Raw genomic sequence first — 22,225 nt, forward strand, 5'->3', positions numbered from 1 at the left:
TCACCATTTTATAGTTCAAATCGGAGAAAATAAATACAGTAAATGGACAAAAGTACAAAAAGATTCACAAAATGTTTAGGGGTGTGTGTACCCCTGCGTCCTTCCAGAAAAAAATCACTGCATATGGGATTCCCTTCCAAGAGAACAATGCTAAAACTATAGACTTCAAAGGTAGCTTAGAAATATATGATATAACAGAAAAAAGGAGGGAGGTTAATAAGGAGAGTGGTTCAACAGTACAGTAGTGCAGCACGAATAAAGAGGGTTTAAAAGAGAAAGAGTTCAAAGGCAAAACACTGAATTAAAATTGTAACAAAAATTCTGTGGTTAATATAGTGATGTAGCCCACTTCATAAAAATATTAAAGTGTGACCCACAGAGTGACTTAATAGTTTGCATCCTTAACTTAAAGTGTATGAATAGTATTAAAAGCATGAACTGGATGGGAGATATCTCTGAGGGCAGCTCTTTTAAATTGCTTTTATGCCACTTGAATTATCAAAGCTTGCTCCGAAGAACCCTGGGAATTGTAGTTTGTGCAGGGCTCCAAATGGCCAAGTCTTCTGCCTGCCTCACATGACTGTGTTCTCCAGAATCCTCTTGGGGAAAGCCCTGAAGGTTAAACCCGTTTTTTAAGTGTATTGTGTAGACACGCTCTGACATAATCCTCAGAATCTTTAGCCCCCTCAGAAGGTCCAAGCAGTGCTCACACAGAACAGAATTTGGCCCCAAGCCTTCCAAAATAAAAAGCATGACTAAAATAATCTTATTTTTCTTGAGTCTTGCTCCAAGGCTTTGATCTGAGCCAGAATGGTGTCATGTGTGCTGTCAAAATAAAGCTAGTATGAACATCTGCTAAGGTCTGACGTGTGTGTGTGTGTGTGTGTGTGTGTGTGTGTGTGTGAGAGAGAGAGAGAGAGAGAGAGAGAGAGAGAGAGAGAGAGAGAGAGAGAGAGAGAGGTCTTGGGAAAGGGATGCTGGGTGAGTAAAGCAGGAAGGAAGCTAGTAATAGATTGGCTCCTCATCAGTTGCCGTCTCAGTCAATGGAAATATTGACAAGAAGGTGGGGAAGGAACTGAGCTGCAGGCAAAAACAACACTGGATTACCAAATCTGAAAACAATGAGGTTTAGGTAATGAGGAGGGGAAAGGGCAGAGGTGGCTGGATTTGGCCCACTCTTCAGTTTGAATTTAATGGGTAAGCACCTGAGATTATATGGTGGGTGTGTATGTAATAATAGTTATTATTATTATTATTATTATTATTATTATTATTATTATTATTATTATTCCGCCCATCTGACTGGGTTGCCCTAGCTGCTCTGGGCAGCTTCCAGCAAATTATAAAACAAATTAGGCAAAGGGAGAACATTTGTAGCCTGCCATTTTTATATACATGCCTTCTCCTGGTTTTATTTAACTTACAGGCCCTCTATTTTAAAAATGGTACCTGAATTAACGATGGCAGGAGTGATAAATATTTATCAGCACTCCTGTGCTCCTGTCCCAAAGGCCCGAGTCTCCTGTCAGAAAAGTCTCTCGGAAAGAGGCGGCGTGGGATCGCGGGGGACGATTAGCGTGCCCTGCCTCCTGCCAGTTCTTCCATTACCGATCCCCCTGAGGCCACATAAAAGATTTAAAAACAAAACACTCCAGACGTTTCCTTATCAAATAAATAAATAAAAGCGGCATTTCTGGCTGCAGCCACTCCCTTTGATGGGGGTGGAACGTGAAGGGCAGAGAAAACCTAGCCAAGGGGGGAGAGAAGTCATGGGGGGGCTCCTTATTAGAGGCTATGAAGGATTGGGGGGAGGAGAATGACTGGGGACTGCAATGGGGATGAGAGAGGAGAAGCTGATTCTCCAGTGTGACTATGGCCAAAATGTGTGTGTGTGGATGCTGGTTCCATCTCTGGCTCATAGAAGTGCTACCTGCCTAAATGGAAGATCATGCCTCACTGACAGATGACATCACTCCCAAACAGAAAGGCACCATGACAAAATAACCCTCAGTAAACACTGGAGTTACCTGAGCAATGAACAATATGCAAAGGTGTGGTTATTTATTGTTCAATTAAAGCAATGATTATTGGTTTTATTGAAAAATTGATACCGTGAGCTATTAGAAACACAGGAAACTTGCCTTCTCCTAGGTCAGACAATTCTTCCTTCCAGCATCAAATTGCCTGCTCTGATTGGGTCTTTACCATCAGCACCAGCTGCTACCTTATCCTATAAACTGGAAATGCCAGGGATTGAACCTGCAATGTTTTGTCAAGCAAAGCAGTGAGTTCTATGAGCCCAGGTCCCCTTCCTCTAATAAGGCCATCCTTGCTACCCCAAGTATCTGGGAATTTGTTTGTTAAGGGTACTGGGAATTCTAGTTCAGTGACAAACTATAGTTCCCAGGATTGTTTGGAGGAAGCCATGACTGTTAAAGTGGTATAAGAGTGCTTTAAATGTATGGTGTGGGGAATGAAGCATGTTTGGAAGCATGTTTTTTTCCTGCTGGAACTCGTGGATCTAAAACATGTGGTACTAATGCCAGATTTAGATTGGTTGAAACCCTGGTGCTGTCCTAAGGGGGAGGATTATGCAGGCTGCAGGAAAAAAGAAGTACTTGTAGTTCAGAGATGCACCACTCTGCTTAAAGGAATTAGAATGTGATGTTTGTGCAACAAGCACTAAATCCCCTCCTGTATCTTCAGGACACGGGTGACGCTGTGGGTTAAACCACAGAGCCTAGGGCTTGCTGATCAGAAGGTCGGTGGTTCGAATCCCTGCGACAGGGTGAGCTCCTGTTTCTTGGTCCCTGCTCCTGCAGTTCGAAAGCACATCAAAGTGCAAGTAGATAAATAGGTACTGCTCCGGCAGGGAGGTAAATGGCGTTTCCGTGCACTGCTCTGGTTCGCGCCAGAAGCGGCTTCATCATGCTGGCCACATGACCCGGAAGCTGTCTGTGGGCAAACGCTGGCTCCCTCAGCCAGTAAAGCGAGATGAGTGCGCAATCCTAGAGTTGTTCGCAACTGGACCTAACGGTCAGGGTCCCTTTACCTTTACCTGTATCTTCATAACAGCTGTGTAAGATAGTTAATGCTGAGAATTGGTGACTGGTCCAAGGCAGAAATTGAGTGAAAGCACTGTTAAGTTTCTGCACGTGTTCAGACTTTCTTTTTGCTTCTCAAGGTTGGCAGAATGTTTTTGTTTGCGGCTTGCAGAGAGTTGTCAACCTACATATGTTTGGGATTTTTAAAAAACAAGTCCACATAAGAAATGTGTTAGTTTTTAAGATACCTCAAGACTTTTTGCGGTACGGGCTTTATTTCACGAATTCCTTTGAGGGGGGAGGGACTATCTTGGGAACTACACCAGGAACCCCAACCACCTTACTTCAGTCTTGACATTGGGCTTCCAATTAAGTTAGATCATGTTTTGGTGACCGTGGGTTATTAAAAAACATGGGGAAAGATGGGTCCCTGAGGGACCCCCCGCAGCATAAATTACATGGTTCTCAGCCGTTGTCCCTGAGTGCTACTCTCTTGTAAGAGTCCTGCAGAAAGGAGTGGAACCACTGCAGTATCTCAAACCTCCCCACCCCAAGTCCTTTCAGAAGGATACCATGGTATTGAAAGTCACCGAGAGATCAAGGAAAATGGACAGAGTTGAGCTTCCTCGTCCCTTTCCCAATAAAGGTATTCAGTGAGGGAGACTATTTCAGTAAATATACCCAGCCCTAAGGCCAAACTGAAATGGGTCTGTAGATAATCCACTTCATCCAGGTATATCTGCAGTTGACTGGCTACAATCCTCTCCACCACCATGTCCAGAAAGGAGACATTGGCAACTAGGCGCTAGTTATCTAACACTTCCAGGTTCAGCGTGGGCCTCTTTAGGAGTATGGAAAATGTTGTCTCTGAATTTTAGAAATCAGTATTGCTGAAAATATTGGCACATTCTGCATAAAATAACGCCTAGCCTATGAAGCCTGAGATATGATAGGAAAGGGATGCATGGAAAAGTTGGCCAGATGCAGTGAATTAGTTCTGGTCTTTGAGGAGAGTGCTCTGAAACACTGCCCTAATTCTCAGTACATTGAGTCTCACAGAATCCCAGTTGCTTCATTTGTCTTCATTGTGAATATTTCTCACACTCCCCTTTAAGGGTCAAATTTGCACATTTTTTTTTTGACATTGTAAGTGCTCACATATCAATTCTACTTCATGTTTTCTCATGGACAGTTTGTGTAAGATATAATCCTGTTGAGAAAAAACTTTAAGACAAGCAAGGTGTCTATGTACTTAGAACAGGTGTTGGCCCTTCAGATGCTGCTGAACTTCAACTCCCATCAGCCCCAACAAGCATGGCCAGTCATCAGGAATGACAGGAGCTGTCGTTCATAAGCACCTGGAGGGCCAAAGGTTCCTCACACCTTATCTAGAACATTGTATCCCACCATTCTTCCTCCATCATAGTTTTCAAGGTTTCGCAGGTGGTCTTGCATTCGGGATCTGACTAGAACCAGATCTTCATAGCATCACATGCCTTCACACCATTTCTTGTTGTTTTGCTTTTGCCCCCTCATCCAAATGCTTCACCATAAGAAATGATGTGGTACTTTGTTGTGTAAAAATAATGCAAAAAAGTTACTGTCGCCCAAGGCCATCACTGTAAAAATGTGTTGATTAATTAGGCCTTAGTAAGATAAACCTGATTAGGTGAAGTTCACCTGTTCATTTATCTTTAAAGCTGGCAGCAAAGCACCAAGTGATTAACAGATGCTCAGCTAACATGACATGAATGTTTTATAGAAACAGAACCGTCTTCTCGCCCCTTGCAATGAAATTTTTTCACCTGCTCTGTGCACAGGTTACCTGTAGCTCTTTTTCACAATGCATTGATTAGCAGTTGGAAAGTTTTTAGGTTCAGAATTAGTTTTCTGGTTTTCTACTTTTCTTATCTTACTATGCCCTTTTTAAATGTGGTGCTTTGGGGGGGGGTTAATTGGGTTGTTTTTTATTTTGATTATATATTTTGTAGTTTTATATTGTGGTTTTATTCTGTGAACCGTCCTGAAACCCCCAGGTAAAGGGCGGTATATAAATTCTAATAATAATAATAATAATAATAATAGTTAATGTTGTCAAACACCACATGAACATCCTTGCCTGGATAGTTATAAATATAAGTATAAATAAAGGTGACAGCAAATGCCTTTGTGTAAACAATCCTGCAGTTTGTTTTTGATTGTTGATGAAACCAGTGAATGGCCTTAACAAAGAAACCATCTGAGGTTCCTGTCCACAACCACTTCGGTGACGTTAATCGTCTTTAAAATGTCTACAATAGCTGGAAGTCGTACAATATCCTGGACCCTGGAATCTTTGGATGACAAATCTAAATGGAAGACCATGCAAGGCTAAAAATAGCTTTGAGTTGAGGGAATAAAAGCAGTGAATTTATGTTTTCTTTTGTTGCACTTGGCAGGAACCACCAAAGAACAGTTGATTGTTGCAAACTTAGCTGCAGGAAAGACTCCCATCATTCAGAGATTGGCAAGTCTAAGAGCCAGGCATGAGTTTTTAGCACAGCCATTATTCAGCAAGGATCCCAACTTTCCTTAAAGTACTGCAGCAATTTCCCAAATGTTATGGATAATCAGATAACTTTCTCAAAGGTAGTACTTGTGCTGCAAAAAAACAACCCCAAAACCAAAAAATGCACAACCGTAAGCACGCTTAGTACATTCTTTCTAGGAAAATACAGGTTGTCTCTCTGCAAGAATATCAGTTGCCAACATGACAACAAGGTGGTCCTACAATCTGCATCAGTCAATAGATTTTGGGGTACAATTAGTGGTCAGTAAATTGTCAACTTTTGTTTATTGTCTTACCACTAGAACATGGGGAGAGCACAAGTTAGCTTTTCAACTAAATACTTTGGGCTACCTTGGGCTACTTTTGCCCTGGATTATATAAGGTTCTGCAGATTTCTCCCATTTCAATTCATATAATTTCTGAGGATTGGCTGTGCCTAGTACCCCAAACTCCTTGTCTTCTGTTTTTCGGTAGATAATTTTTGTAACTCACTCCAAAACCGGTTCATGTGCAGTTTGCTCTTTCTAGTTTGCTAAGGTCTGAAGGTGGAACTTGGCCTTCAGTCCACAATTTCCTCCTTTCCCAGAAATAATGCAGAGATTGAAAACCATGCAGTTCTAATTTGTTGATGCTAAGGATGTGACAATTTACCCACAGTCCCATCAACAATCTTTTTACTTAAGAGAAAGCAAAATGACATGCTTTCTTCTACATCGAGGCTGAAGGGGGAAGAATCTTTTTCCTCCTACATGGTGCTTTTCTGAGATATTTGCCTCCTCCATCTTCCCACCTACTTTCATGTGCTTGCCCCTCTCTGGAGGAATGACTGTCCCTTCGGCCTGGGCTCCTTTGGGAGGAAGGTCAAGCTATAAATTTAATAAACAAACAAGCCTCAGTCTGTCCTAAACCACAACCCCATCACATGCCTGCCTGCCTGCCTTCTTACTTTCAACCAGTTTATGGGGTTCTAATGCCTATCTGCTTCCTCGTCCTAAAATCTCAGTGTTGCCCTTTAAGAACTCAGCAGGGAGGAGGATGGTGAAAAAACTAAAAATAGTTGGCTCTGCCTGTCATTGGCTGTGGCTCCACCTACTGTTGGTCTTCCTACCTTCCACCCTACCCGTCCCAAACGGAACCAGCCACCACTGGCTGTGTGTGCTACTCAGCTTCTCCTGCACTCCATGGACTCACCCTATGGAGAGTGGGTATAGCATTATAAGAGCTTTTGGGAGAACCACACTCCTCCTTGTGATTGGGTCCAATTTCCAAGATCATGTGCGCACACAGCTCTTTCTCTTTGCCCTGTGTCACTGTAACCGTATGTCATATCATTCCCATCTCTGTCAATTTTTGTCTATTGAAAGGTTTTTCATAAACCTGGAGCCTGGTTAAATATACTAATATTGTGAAAGGCAAAAAGACCTGGATCTCTTTATTACTTACTCATGCTGCTTGGCAGCAGCCACAAAAATGCAAACCTCTCCAGTTCTTGTAATGTCTTAAGACCAAATGAATGCAGTTTCCTAGGCTTTGGGAGTTTTGTGGGGATAACCATTCATCCTCAGAAGATTACCATATTTGTCCGTGTATAAGATGATATTTTTTCATTAGAAGTAATAGGTAAAAATTTCAGGTCATCTTATACACCAATAGCAGACAGGCGATGGTTGGCAGCAGCCAGCAGGAGATTGGCAGCTGTGATTGGGTGTGTGATTGGTTGCTGCGGCAAGGCCTTTGGGCAGGCTATTTATGACAGCGGCGAGGCGTGTGTGCATTTGTCTGGGGTTGCATCGAGAGTGCAGGTGGGCTTTTGGCGGCGAGCGTGCAGATGAGTGGTGGCCATGGCGATGTGTGCTATTTTCATTGGCAGGCAGGCTGTAGAGCATGGGTAGGCAAACTAAGGTCCGCGGGCCGGATCAGGCCCAATTGCCTTCTGGATCTGGCCTGTGGACAGTCTGGGAATCGTTAGGTGGATCGCCAGCGCGCACGTTCTTTCCCTCTCCCTCACACGGAGGTGGTGGCAGCAGTGCCTCCTCCCTCCCTCCCTCCTCCTGGCTTCTCCTCACCCTGCATAGAAGAGAAAGGGGGCTGGGCTTTGTTGGTGCCAGCAGCAGCAGCGCTCAAGCGGCTGCCATTTTAAGCAGCCCCTCTCCGGAGCCCTTTCGCACGCCGCTCATCATCCCTCCGCCACCGCCAGCCCCTGCCGCTCGCAAGACACAGGTGAGCAGCCACTGGGGCTTGTGGTGCTCTTGCATCTTTCCCCCCCAAAAAAAATATAGTCCGCCCCCCCCCACAAGGTCTGAGGGACAGTGGACTGACCCCCTGCTGAAAAAGTTTGCTGACCCCTGCTGTAGAGCGATTGGTGGTAGTGACCCTTCCCTCAAAAAAGCTCAACAATTCTTGGCAATTTCCTCCCAAAAGAAGCTCAATAACCTTGGGCAATTCCCCCCACCCTTTTCGTTGCAGTTCCAAAAAATAGGTGTCGTCTTATACATTGGGGCGTGTTATACACGAACAAATACAGTATATTCTAGAAAAAAGCTTTCTTACAAATATTTCATATCTGGTTTTTCATTATCAAATGAATGGTGGCATGGAATCTTTGAACTGCTCTTTAAGTTTCTCCTGGCTAAATACCTTTGGATGAGATTTTCAAAAAGAAATTAGCAAGACTTACAACAGCCAGTAGGATATGCACTATGTGTTGTCAAGTTCAGCTCCTTCTTTCCATATAGAACAATTAACCACACACACACACAAAAACGCTTAGTGCAAGTTTTGTGTCAGTTTTCCTGTGAGTCTAATTTCTGCATAACCCTGACCTAACTGACTAATGTCTGCAGCTGGCAAGTCCTGCACTCTTTTGGCCTCCTGTGACATGCTGGCATATGAGCAATTCCACCAGCAAGAGGTAATTAAAGTCTTCTAGTACATACAGCATTAGCACAGCTTTCACTGTAAGGTTTGGCTGTTAAAATAGATAGCACCTTCTTGTGGAAACTGTGTGTCCAACGTGCGTCTCAGAAACAGACTAACACAGCCATTATCTACAATGCAAGATTGGTTTAATTATTTAAAAACCTTAATTTCCCTCTGATAAGCATATCTGTTTTGCGTTCCTGCAGATGTCAGTGTAGTATAAAAAATACATCTTGAAATGAAAGACTTTCAATTAGTAAAAGGCAAGGTGTCAGTAGCTTTCTCTGGATACTGAGGTATGGAAACGTGGTATGAATCTGGACCATTGCACTCAATAGCAGCAAGGAACATCTGATCTATAAGGCGATCAAGTAGAAGGGGAAACTGGGCTCCTCTGCCACAAGAGTGTGCAGAAGAGGAAATGTCTGCAGACACAGCTTGTTTCATCCCTGCACGATAAAGTGCACTTGGCAGAATTCAACCTTCTGCCCAGTTACTAGAGGTACAGGGACTTTGTTGGTCTTTGCATCCAGTCAAGAAGATTGCATCAAATAAAGCAGTTACTCAGGCCAAGAGTAACATGGATATAGGAAAGGAAGCATTTCTGGTTGCAGACTGTATCATATTCAGGCAAAGTGAATTAACCATAAGCTGCGCACTTTACAGCTCACCCTCCAAGTTCCTCCCTCCTTCCCTGTTTTCTTTTATACCCTGCTTGCAGGCAGGTACAATTTATTATACAGAACAAAGTGGGGAGGCATGTTGTTAGCAAATCTCACAGCTTGGATGAATTTGACTTAAGTAATCACTTATGGTTTCTGGAGGTATAAGGCTTTATTCATGCAGACATGTACAGGATGAGTGGAGATTAAAAAGAGAGAAATAGCAGACATTTGTCTCAAGTTGGAAAATAACAATAAACAAAATGGTTCAGCATTTAATAGTGGAGGTAACTTAAACACAGAGGCTCTAAGCAAGAGCTGGCTAGATCACTACAAACTCAAGAGAAGGAAATATATTTGCTTTTCTCTAACAGATCCCCACAAAATCCAGCGGGAAAACTACTGTTTTTCTCAAGAAGTGCCAAATTTCATTTGTGCCTGACATGTTTTGGAAATTTTTATTTCTTGATGAGCTTTTCTCAATGCTGACATCTTCGCATATGGGATTATTGGTTCTTAAGCACACAGTATGGAGAAATGTTGTCACTAGAAGCCTCTGCCAGCTGCAGATATTTCTGTGAAAGGGTAGTCTGGCCACAGTGATCTATGCTGGATCACTACATTTGTGTTATATGTGGGGTTCCCCTTGAAGATCTCCACAATGACTTGGAAGCTTCAGTTGGTACAGAATATGACTAGCAGGATTTGGAATGATGCAGCCAGGTTTGTGTAGATTCTGCCACTCTCAAAAGAAGTTACAGGATCCGAAGAGGAGTTGGATTGCCCGTTGAAAGCAGGGGAAAACAATAATGAAAATGAATGAAATAATGATGAAGAATGGATGTGATAGTAGCTTAATAAGTAATAGAATCAAGTTGTTCATTACATAAATGAATGGAATAGCTGGATGGGGGTGGGGAGTAGTTTTTACATCCAAAAAGCTATTGGAGCTACTGTGACTCGATTTGTAAGGCTTTGGTCTATTGATGGGAATATTAAACTGGGCTGAGTATTTGAAGCATAGATGGAGCCTTAAGGGGTAGAGAGAAAAGGACTGAAGCTGTTTTAAACCTAAATTAGGGGGGAGAAAATGTATGGTGAAGAAGAGGGCCTTTTCCTGCTCCCCCTCCCCCTCCAGTATCTAAAGAGCAGGTCCCTTTACAACCAGCAAAGCGAAGCAGTTGACATAGCAAGTGAATAGTGGAGCAGCTGGGTCTCCCTAGGAACACCTTTTTCAGAGTAGCAAAGTAGCTAGAAACATCACCAGCCTCTTAGGGGACATGGCAAGATGATCAGTAAACAGCAGGTCACTTTTCATGTGCTGCCGTTTGAAACGAGACAGCTTTTCTTCTAACGCCAGCTGCACTTTCTCTGCACGAAGCCACCTATCTTTTGAAGATGCTGGCACACATGACAAATCCTGTTCTTGCCAGCCAAGTCTTGCAGCTGGGATAACCAAAAGCCCAAACTTTGCTCACTCGAAGGGTACAGATTTAGAAGATATCTTCAGCAGATGGTACAGGAAGGCATTTACCAAGGCCCCATTGATTTAAGGGGGTCCACCCTAAAGTGAGAGCATGAGCCACAGTCTCCTTGCTGCCACCTGGAATGGGGAAAAGTTGGGTTGAAGGCAGTGGATGCCCACATCATGTTCTTCCTGGCTCCATGCAGAAATGTGTGTCTAGTGTGTCTAGTGAGTACCCAGACCTCGTTGCTGGTTGCTGGTTGTGAAGGGGGGCCCATAACAGTTCAAACTTCAGGGCCCCCAGAATGTAGGTCTGCCGCTGGTGTACAGCCCTGACCACAAGGTAGCTTTCAGTGTCAAAAATACTGTGAAGTGATGTGGCATTTGCCCATTCTTTGGGGATACATTTGTATTGGGGGAGAGAAAGGGTTAATAGGTTGACCAATAAGAAAGCCCGGGAGCGGAGCCTACCTGATTTTGAGGCTCAGCCCAGGTTTTGACAGTTTGGTTGGTTCTTTTGAGGGGGGGGGAGATAGAGGAGTCAGAGTGAGTTAGAGACAGGGACAATACTGGGAGGGAATAGAGTGACAGTGTTTCAAATATATTTTAAAACTTGTTTGTGTTTGAAATAAACTTTAATCTTCATTGTTAGCCTTACCTGACTGAGACTCAACACTTCACCGGGGAACCCTGGGTTTTTTCCACAAAATTGGTGGCAGCGGAAAAATAAAGTACCGTAGTGGTGTACAGGTCAATAGTCCATGAAACAATCGGGGGTTCTGTACAAACGCCACAAGTGGGTCTAAGCGTTCAAATTTAGGAATGCTAGATTTATCATGCACAACATTCAGTAACTCTCACAGTTTTGGTTTGGTCATACTTTCTCCTTTCCTCCTCCACATGTGACAGCTTATGGATCAATACATGCCATTGCTCTCAAATACATAGAAATATCGATTCTGCACCACTGTGGTCTTCTACTTTGCTTCATACTGATGAACAGAATTGAACATCGTGTCACAGTAAATGAAATCCACTCTTGATCACTGTTCAATTTTATTTATTTTTACTCTGCTGTCTTATCTATACAAGCATTCCCTACCAGCTTCTCAACCTGCCTTTACATGTTTTAGACTGCAATCCTTTACCCATTTATGTGGGATCAAACATCACTGAACTCAGTTGGACTTCTGCCTGAGCAAGGATTGTGCTGTCAGTTTCCCCTGCAACTACCGTACTATTTTGAACTCTCATCTTATTTTTAAGCAAGGGGGTGTCTGTTGCTAACTTGTCCACGATTCACTTCAGGCTGTTAAATTTTAAAAATGCATCTGGGTGGGTGGCTTAATGTTGCAGGCAAGAGGAAACTCCTGGAAAGGAGGTGGCAATGTCTTCTGTGCTTGAGGCTGCTGGTGCATAGTAGCATTTACAGGAAATTGTTTCTGTCCACCCTGCCTGGTGAACTTGGTGGGCAAGCAGAGGCCTTACCTGTCTCTGCTTGCTTGAGTGAGCCTTTGCTCCTCCAAAGGGATGTCTTTCTGGCACACGTGATCCTTTTTCCGGTGCTTATCTATACTATAATGCACTAGAAGGTTGGGGTAACAGTTGTGTATGAAATGAAGTCTCCAACACAGATTACCCAAACTACCCTAGTGTCACAGATTGGGCAGGGTAGGCAGAAAACTTTCCGACAGAAAAGAGGCAGAACTGAACCTAGCTTCCTTGAGTCACAATCATGGAACCTGTAATACCTGCCTACTCCCTTCTACAGGCCTCCCTTATGTACGTTGAGCTGGGACTATAGCTTCTTCCTTCATCCCCACAGCCTTCTCCTCCCTTCTGAGTGTGTGAGTGTGCTGTCTTTTGGTCTCCTTTTTTGATTCCTTCACAGCACCAGCAGCCTCTCCAGGGCACCTTCTCCTCCCATCTGTACATTCACCCCTGGTGTCAGCACTTGCTGATGCTGGGAGAGACATGGAGCTTCACTAAACTGAGAGCTACATTAATCTCAGCCATACTGGGCCAGCACTTTGCTTGTAGCAATATGCTCATTTTGCATGTTGTAAAAGTGTTTTTTACACACACACACACACACACACACACACACACACACACACACACACATCATGGGTTATTTATTTCTATCTCTAAGAAGATGGTGGAGTCGGTCAGAAATGTTTAAGATGCATTGATTCCATTGAGTCAAGATGGTCTGGCTATGTTTATCTCGCCATAAAAGTTAGAAGTAATTCCATGGATTGCGTTGACAGCATGAAGTGTGAAACTCTACTCGTGACAGAGCTCGGTGTTAAGACTTGTCTGACTCTATGATTCTATGATTCTATAGGAGTGCTCTGATGGTGTTTCCTGCTTGGCAGGGGGTTGGACTCGATGGCCCTTGTGGTCTATTCCAACTCTATGATTCTATGATTCTATGACTCTGCACTTAAGATGGGTCACACACCACCAATGATGTCACCAAAGCAGGGCAAGTCCGGTTGCTACGCCGCACCCACATAGCAAGCAGATATGCCAGCAAAGACAGCTATGACCCGATGTTTATTCTTAATTATTTGGAAAAGCACTCAGAAATGTTTGGATGGGAATGAGCACCTTCATGATTTTGCAGTGAAGCAATCTCTCAAAGGGCTCATTACTGGACAGGAGTGCAAGTTATTCCATAAGGTATGGTTTATATTGTGGCTGTGCATGTCAGCAGCCCTACGGGAGGCAAGTAAATAAAAGGACAAAGGAACCCATCATGAACTTACTTTGAGCTATATTTCCAACTGAAAATGGAAAGCATTCAAAAGCATCCATTAATAAATATCAGTTACATTTCAGATCCTGTTAGAGCACTTCAGTCTGTAGCCTTGAAACCTGAAGCAAGAATGAGGTTAATGCTTTGTGTTCAGACAGTTGCCCTAGAAATGGATAAATATTTCACATTAACTTGCATTCTTCTGCCAATTTTTTGTCAGAGGGACCAGGGTTCAGAGATGTAGCATTTGTGAATTACCAGGAGTGAATGTTCTCTTGCTTTGACCTTTGGAAATGGCTCCAGAGTGATTGGCTGGCTATCCTTACCCTTTCCCCAGAGGTCAGCAAGGTTGTAAATATAAGAGCTATGGAACAGCCAGATAATCAAATTGAGACTCTTCCACTGCAATGTAGGGTTGTTGCAAGAAAGTGAAATCTTTTCCTCAGCAGAGGCTGCCTTTCAAGAGCACTCTGGCAGTCGCTGTAATTGTCTACTCCAACGATGTGTGCAATTGCACCGCATAAGGAGACTTGTGTGTGCATTTCTAAAATTTAGTACCTCAAAATACAGTGCCATTTCCTATTTGAAGTGTTGGGTGCTGGAAGCAGGAGAGGAAAAAACAGCCTTCCAGCCTTTCAGAAAAGATGAATGAAGAAGTTCCAACTCACTCATAATGCTTGTTGCGCCATCAAAGAACAACATGAGTGGTGGTGGTGTTGTTTTTCACAAAAATGTAGCTGCCTAGCCAAAGCAAAGTACTATAAGACAGTGGTGTATCCTTATAGTTTGCAGTTTGTTCTGTTTGTCTTATGAAGTGTATCTCTCTCTAGAAATGGATGGGGGAACCTGCAGCTCTCCAGTTGCTGTTGGACTCCAATTCCCATCATTCCCAGGTAGCACAGCCAATAGAGCTGTAATCCAAAACCATGTGGAAAGCCACTGATTCCCTGTCACCACTTCAGAGTCTCTGTAGTCTGACCCTTGGGGAGAAATGGAAGGATGAAGAGTGAGAAAGAAGGAGTATGGAGACTGGAAAGTAGACAATGTAACACCAATTTTTAAAAATGAATCTGGGGAGAATCCAGGAAATAACAGACTTGTTAGTGTAATGTCTGTCCCTGGAAAACTGGTGGAAAGTATTGTTAAAGCATACAGGAGAACAAGCCATACTGAAGCAGAATCAGCATGGCTTCTGCAAGGGAAAGTCCTTTCTTGCAAATCTATTAGTTATTTGGAGTGTCTACAGGCATATGGATAGAAGTGATTAGGGATATGGAGTCCAGCAACATTTTGTAGGCCATAGGTTCCCCAGCCGTGCTTTAGGGGAAGCTTATTTGATAGAGCACATGCTTTCAAGGCAGAAAGTCTCAGGTTCAAATCTAGGCATATCTAAGTAGGGGTGGCAAACCCGGGACATGCACTGCCTGTCAGTGTAGACAGTAGAGAGCAAATGGACCAGGGGTTTTACTCTGTGTAAAGCAGGCTTCCTAGCACTGAGAAACCCCAACTCACCTTGTAGACTGCTATCCCCTTAACTTATCCTTAACCCACCAGTGGATTCCTGTAACAGAAGAATCCCATAAGTTCATAGCTTTTATCATTCCAGAAATGTTATTGCCATGCAAAAAATTGATTTGGCTTCCGCAGCATCTGCATTCCATAATGTAAGGTGTCCAACATCTGGAGAAAGCGGGAGCATTAAAATTTTCCAAAATTACATTCTGGTGTGAAGCAAGGATGAACCTCAGCATGGCACAGTTTAATAAGGCGTCCCATAAGAGTTTCAGTAACGTGGGCGCTATCAACGAGACAGAGTGCCAGTTTTAGACAGACACGGTGCAATTTGTAAAGCATTCTCAGGCGGGCATGCTGCCAAAATAAGACCTAGCAAAAGCCATTTGTGAAGCACAAAGATCAACTTCGATCCTTCTTGGGGCTGAGCAGGTCCTGCTCAGAGCTAGTGCAGGAGTTTGCCATTGACAGGCCCTTTGTGTTGCCTCCTAAAGAGAGACGTGAAATTTGAGGGGGATGCAGAGTGCCAAGAGTTTTAAGGAGATCCAATGTTGCATTTCCACCAAACAGACCGTAAGCCCTTTTCACCTTAAGAAGCAAGCAGCTGTCTCTGAAGATGCATCTGAGTGTGTCAATTCAGCTTTGGGGGGGATTTACCATTAGCATTCCAACCCCTTCCTGACTCAGGAGAATCTTGTTCAGGCATCTATAAAAAGAAGTTTTGGCATATTTCTGGGCAGTCAGGCATTTTGTTATTTATTTGCATACACCAGTCATCCCTTCCCTCCTCAGTACACGAGGAGCTGGTCAAGCCAGCCCAAGGATTGCTAAATGGGCTGCAAAATGTGTGGACTTTGAGACCCTGATTCTTCCTGGAGCTCAGAATGTGACTTCATGTAGTTTATCTTGCCATTTATACCCAGGGCCTGCTCAAAGTATTTTGCCGCTTGAGGCAGAGGACAGCTCCTCTAACCCTACAGTTCCTCTTACAGAAGCCAACCAAAGTCTTACTTTAACACTGGTGATGGGACATTGTCCTCCATCACACCTGAGGATAGCAAAAAGACTTAGGCCATGTGGCACATACAGCTCTTTCCTCCCAACCTCACCACTGCTACCCAGGAACAGCCGCCTAAGACAGCTGCCTCACTTTGCCTAATGGCAGGGATGGCCTTGCTTGTACCTCACTCTTGAGGATGAAGTTGCATCTGGTAATGATGGAGGAGATGTCACTGAACAGATTGCTGAAGGGATTTATAGGTAATCTAGGTTTCCCACGGGCAACCACTGTGAGAACAGGATGCTAGACTAGATGGGCCATTAGCCTGATCCAAAACGCTCATCATATATACTTAGAGAACTGTAACATTTTATTGTCTTTGGTGCCTTGTTTTGTTTTTGTGCACTTATTGTGCCTGGGGGGTCTCAAAAGCTGGAAGGAGTCTAGGACTTTCTGGACCTCCGAGAGGGCCACATAGCACCAAAATAAAGCAAAGTTTTGTCTCGGAGCCTCCTTGCCCATGGCAAGCTACAAAACAGGCAGCTCTCCATCCCTAGCTGTGCGGGAGAACCTGTGTTCCTTGCACAAGAAAACCACTTAGAAGCTTGAACCCACAGCTTGGGAAGTATATTTCTGCTTTTAAAAGGAGGGCAAGCAATAGGATTGTTTCTCTGTTAAGATAACTGTACTTCAACCGGCATGATAGCAGGGGCATAATTAATGTTTACTTATAATCAGCATCTTTCTGTGCCAGCAATCATGGCAGGCTGAAATGAAGCAGGAGAGAGAAGAAGCCCTGCTGCTTTCAGCTGTCTGGAGCAATAATTACACAGTGCCACAGCACCTCTGGGAGTCTGGCACCATTTATCCTCCCCGCCTCTCCTCATTGGTTGCCTGCCACGAGGCAATCCTGAGAGCAGCCAATCCATGCCGCCGTTTTCATACAAAAGGTGGAGAGAAATGTGGGGAGGAAGAAAGGCTCCTCTTGCTCTTGTCTACAGGAAAAGGCTTGGGCCAGTGCCTTATAAGCGAGGTTAAAATAGAGCACCAATCAGAGAGGTAACAGCGTAACCAGGCTCCTTAATCTTGCATAAATACCAGGGAGATGCGAGCGAAGGAGAGGAGGGAGGAATAAATGTCTCCTGTAGGGTTTTCTCCAGAGAATAATTATTAGCTAGGCACTGAGCAGATTGAACCGGGAACAAGGCTGCTTAGCATTCATGCCCTGGCAGCTCAGGCACAGAGTCACCAGCTCATTTGAATGCAAAGGTGGGCCTCCGCTCCTCCTCCTCCGCCTGCAGTGAAAACGGCACCATCCTTATTCTCTCCCCCTGGACAGTGATGGATAAAATCAATAGCCTTCTAATCTGCAGCCTAGGTGCAGTTTCATATGCATTGTAGCTGAGCAGCGATTTCCAAAGCACAGCAACATCCTGTTCGTTCTTGAGTGTTATCGGTGGCGGTGAGAGAGAGGTAGTGGTTGTCTTTTCAGAAATGGCAAGAATTGCTTCCTTAGGGGCAATTGTGGTTTCCTCCTTCAGCAGTTAACCTAATTTGCCATCCTTAGTCACACTACTCCCACGCTGGGCTCTCCAGTGTTACCCTGCTTCTTCGTCACCAGGGGTAGCAAAGGCTCTTCAGAGGAATCAGCACCAAGATGGATCTTTCAGCACCTTTGGGGAAAGAAGAATGGTTTAAACGGGGTCAGTGGGATGGAGAAATTCCTAGGCACCACGGCATACATTTTTTGGTCATGAGCCTTCTACAGTCAGTGGTTGACCTACATTTGGGGGCCTGAAGCTTGAACTGCTATGGGCCCCCCTTTGTGACCAGCAATGAGGTCTGAGTAACCACAGTTATTTCCTTCATTGGGTTGTTCCATGACAGATCATCACAATTTATTTATTTTTGAATTAACTACTACATCTGAGATTTTGGGGAAAAAAATAAAATGCTGTACTGGATTATTTCACATGTCAAAGTCACTGGTATGAATAAAAATTTCCTGTGCCTTATAGTTTTCAAGTTATGGGGGGGGGGGCTAAAATTAGGGAAATGTTATATACATGCATGATGCATCATAGAATGGTTTGAATTGTGTGACTCAAGTCAGGTCTTGACCACCCAAAAATTAAGCAATGTGGACTAAAGTCACTTCTGGGGCCCCTCCAGGATTAGGGGCCATGAAGCATAAGCTTCATTAGTTTCATAGTGCCAAGGCAAATCCCAGGTTCCAATTCTGTGCTGCCCTGAATGATGCTACAGAAAATCAGCAAAAGTTCTTCCTGGCGTGACTTCAGAGAATGCTTCTTCACATAGCTCATGGTTAAACTGGATTTCATTCCCCCAAATGATGATGATGATGATGATGATGCCCAGCTTGGACGGCTTTGAAAGAGGATTAGACAAATTCATGGAGGATAAGGCTCTCAGTGGCTTCTAGTCACAACGGCTATATTTTACCTCCATGGTCAGAGGCAACGTGGCCCTGAATTCCAGTTGTGGGGAACCACAAGTAGATAGAGTGCTCTTGTGCACGGGTCCTGCTGGTGGACTTCCCATAGGCATGTGGCTGGACACTGTGAGAACAGGATGGTGGACTAGATGGGTCACTGGCCTGATCCAGCAAGCTTTTATTACCTTCTGGTGCTCTTATTTTTAAGATGTCTTTTGAAAACCTCCTTGTGTCGGCAGGTCTTTTCAGTTGGATGGAATTTATGTGATTGGCCAGTTGTGACATTTATATTTTTGATATATTTACTGTGATTTTATATTTGCTCGGGCATTATCTACATGAGTTAGCAGTATATAACTATTATTAAAAATAAATGTGCAACACACTGAACCAAACCCCTAAACAATTGTTTCAGAGGCCCTGAGGGATCCCCGCTATGACTTCAAGGAAACTCAACTGCCAAATTCCCCCACCGGGTTTCCCCTGAGACTCTCTACTCAGTTGTTGCAGCAAATTTCAAAAAGCCCATGAAAAATGGCCCTGTCTCCATAGTCGAAGTCATCAAGAATCTCAGGTTTCCGAGGCATTAAAGGGGAATAATTATGCTGCGAATAACAGCTTAGCAAAGGTTTTGCAGCCTTTGGGGGAAGCAAAAGGCTTGAGCTGGGATGAAGACTCCTTCCCTTATGAGAAAAATGCAATTCCCTAGAATAGATCGTCCTGGTTCCACACCAGCAATAAGCATATGATAGGGGGGGGGAATGTGTTAACTGAGCATTCCACATTTATTTTACACAGAAAAAAGGTACCTTCCTCCAAGAGTCTTCTGCTGGTTCCCTCACTGCAAGAAGAGAAGTTACAGGGAACTAGGCAGAGGGCCTTCTCAGTAGTGGCACCCTCCCTTTGGAACACCCTCCCTTCAGATGTCAAGGAGATAAAGAACTATTCAACTTATAGAAGACATCTGAAGGCAGCCCTGTATTGGGAAGCTTTTAATGTTTGATGCTTCATTGTGTTTTATATAGTCTATAAGCCGCCCAAAGTGGCTGGGGAAACCCAGCCAGATGGGCGGGGTATAAATATGAAATTATTATTATTATTATTATTATTATTAGTAGTAGTAGTAGTAGTAGTAGTAAGAAATGTTCTGTATGTTGTAGTACAGTACCATTTACTGCAGTAGAAGGAAACAGCAAATATTCAAAGTTCTTTTAATATATGGGCACCCCCATTAATGGAGAGTATCACACACTTGCAAACAACAGTGTTCAGCTTGTGCGTGTTTTCAGTTAAACAAGAAAATATCTCTGCTGCCATCCCTTTCCCCCTGCAGACAAGGTTTGGAAATACAGATTTAGGAGATACAGTGGATTGCAGCTCTGGGACTTTTCTCAGAGCAAGAGCAATCACATAATCTGCAGAAGCACCAGGGTACTTGAAGGAATCTCCTTGCCTTGACAAGTGAATGAGGTGATAAGGAGGCTTTCAAGTTTCTTTGAGACATATTAGCAGAGCCATAAAGCAGGGATGGGGACTCTCTGAGCCTCCAGATGTTTCTGAACTACAGTTCCCATCCATGGCCATGCTTGAGGCTGGTGGGAGTTGTATTTCAGCAACATCTGGAGGGCCAGATGGCGTCCACACCTGCCAGCAAGCTAGGAGGAAAATAATTAAGCAGAGACAGGATACTTTTCCCCCTTTTATTTCATGGAGGTCTAACTTCATGTTAGCAGTTTACATGGTGATGCTTATTTGCAAGATTGTTTTCATTTCTAATTAAAAGTTGAAAGGTTTCATTTCAGCTGGCTAAGATCTTTTGTAAAAGCTCAGTGTGTTTTACAAGTTGAACCTATGCAGTTAGATGTAAGTACCACTGAGTTCAAAGGAGCTCAGTCCCGGAAAACCATGCATAGGATTGCAGTCATGCTGAATCTAAGAAACTAGGTAGGGTGCTATGTTCTGTTGCTCTTTGAAGTTTCTGTGTGTAATGGATCAATGCAGCTGCCTGAATTTTGGGGCTTGCTAAGGGGGCTGTCGTAATGAACTCCACCACAGACTGCCCTAGAGGAGTAGAAAGAAAACACTGGGACTAAACAGCCCTGCAAAATCAGGCAGGCACAATAAGGGAGGAGCTGGTCCCATGTGAAGTGAGATGCTGTCAAATCACGTTTGTCGGTAGTGGAAATTCTGAATCACAGAAGAGTCTTGAATTTTAATAGCCAGAGGACATCACATCTCCTTACTTTGTTGAGGTTTTAAAACTGCTTGGGAACAACTGGCTTTAATGAAAAACAAAGTTAGTAGGTACCAGATGTTTTCTGTGCCTTAAAAAGGAATGCAGCTGTCTGCTCAAAAGCAAAATTCCTAGCAGTAGAGAAGCTTCTGCAGAAGCAGTTAAAAGTAAGGTAAAGGACCCCTGACAGTTAAGTCCAGTCGCAGATGACTCTGGGGGTGCGGCGCTCATCCCGCTTTACTGGCCGAGGGAGCCGACGTTTGTCTGCAGACAGTTTTTCCGGGTCATGTGACCAGCATGACTAAGCCGCTTCTGGTGAAACCAGAGCGGTGCACCAAAACACCGTTTACCTTCCCACCAGAGCAGTACCTATTTATCTACTTGCACTGGCGTGCTTTCAAACTGCTAGGTTGGCAGGAGCTGGGACCGAGCAACAGGAGCTCGCCTCATTGCAGGGATTCGAACCACTGGCCTTTTGATCGGCAAGCCCAAGAGGTTCAGTGGTTTAGACCACAGCACCACCCACGTCCCGCAGCAGCAGTTAGTACATCAGAAATGCAGTTAAAAGTTAGGATTCTGTCAAAACAGAACTTACCCTTTTTCCTTGTTCCTTACAACCAGCCAAGGTGAGTCTCTGCCTGTCATTGACTCTGGCCCCATCTGCTGTTGGTCTCCCTGTATTCTGTCCTGGTAGTCTCAATGGGCACCAGCCCTCACTCTTGTGTAGTGAGACCTGGAACAATGTACTGGGTGAATTGGGAGCCAACTAAGCTCTATGCACAAACGCATGTGCAGAACCCAGATACTGAGAGAGACAGAGAGGAGAAGCAACTTGCGAAGGCAGAATCTTGAGTGAAAAACAGTGTATAGTTATAAGGAGCAAGCCTATGCACAAGAAGCGGGTGGAAAACACAGTGGCATAAGTTAAGCAGGGCTGCCGCTGCTGCACTAGCTAAGCCTACCAGAGGGAAAGCAAGCCTTTAAAATAGTGTTTCACTCCAGGCTGCCAGCCAACATGACCAAGCTGAGTGGACTTGGGATCCAGCTTAAATCCTCCTCCCTTTCTTACTGGTTGCTCTTTCCCTGGAAAAGCTACTCTTTACCACCGAATCAGAGCAAACATCAGTCCACGGAAAACCATGTAAAAAACATGATTTGGAACAAGAAAATGGCAGGCAGGCAAAGGGTTTGTCCACACTTCCTCTTGTCCCGCTACTTTCATCCAAAGAAAACTGCTCCTTAGCATTCAAACAGCAATTTGGGTTTTTCCGCAAATTGTCATTTGTTCTGATCTATCGCTAAAGAGCAGGTTTTCCCTTGGAAAGGAGCTGGGCAAGGGGGAAGCCACTCAGACCATGCCTAGAAAGTGTGGGTCAAGCGGAAAGCTGCTCGGACCCATCTATTCTAGGCATGGCACAAGCAAAGTGTGGATGAGCCCAAAGTGTTAATCACTCACTGCTTCTTAGTTTAAAATACCCAACACAAGCTGCTTTTCTCAATTTATGAGACATTCCTGCAGTTCTGTTATACTAGTTTGCGCATAACATGCAGTCAGCCATTTTGATAAGGAGGACTATACCTCTTGATAACACTTGAGAGGTCTACAGCGCCCTTGCTTGCTTTTGA

The 22,225-nt window shown here is 44.1% G+C and overlaps 1 long non-coding RNA gene across 3 annotated transcripts in view; it reads left to right on the top strand.

Moving 5' to 3' along the window:
• The window catches only part of LOC308569890, a 49,525-nt gene that overhangs the window by 16,170 nt on the left and 11,130 nt on the right, over positions 1-22,225 (top strand). Inside the window, exon 1 of one of the 3 annotated variants that reach the window (XR_014000910.1) lies at positions 991-1,197. The exons of the other annotated variants lie outside the window; for them this stretch is intronic. This is a non-coding gene — a long non-coding RNA (uncharacterized lncRNA). Of the gene's footprint in view, positions 1-990; positions 1,198-22,225 lie in introns of those variants that run through there. 3 annotated transcript variants of the gene reach the window in all.

Source organism: Podarcis bocagei, assembly GCF_964188305.1.
Source record: "Podarcis bocagei genome assembly, chromosome: 12".
In the NCBI taxonomy this organism is placed as follows: Eukaryota; Metazoa; Chordata; class Lepidosauria; order Squamata; family Lacertidae; genus Podarcis; species Podarcis bocagei.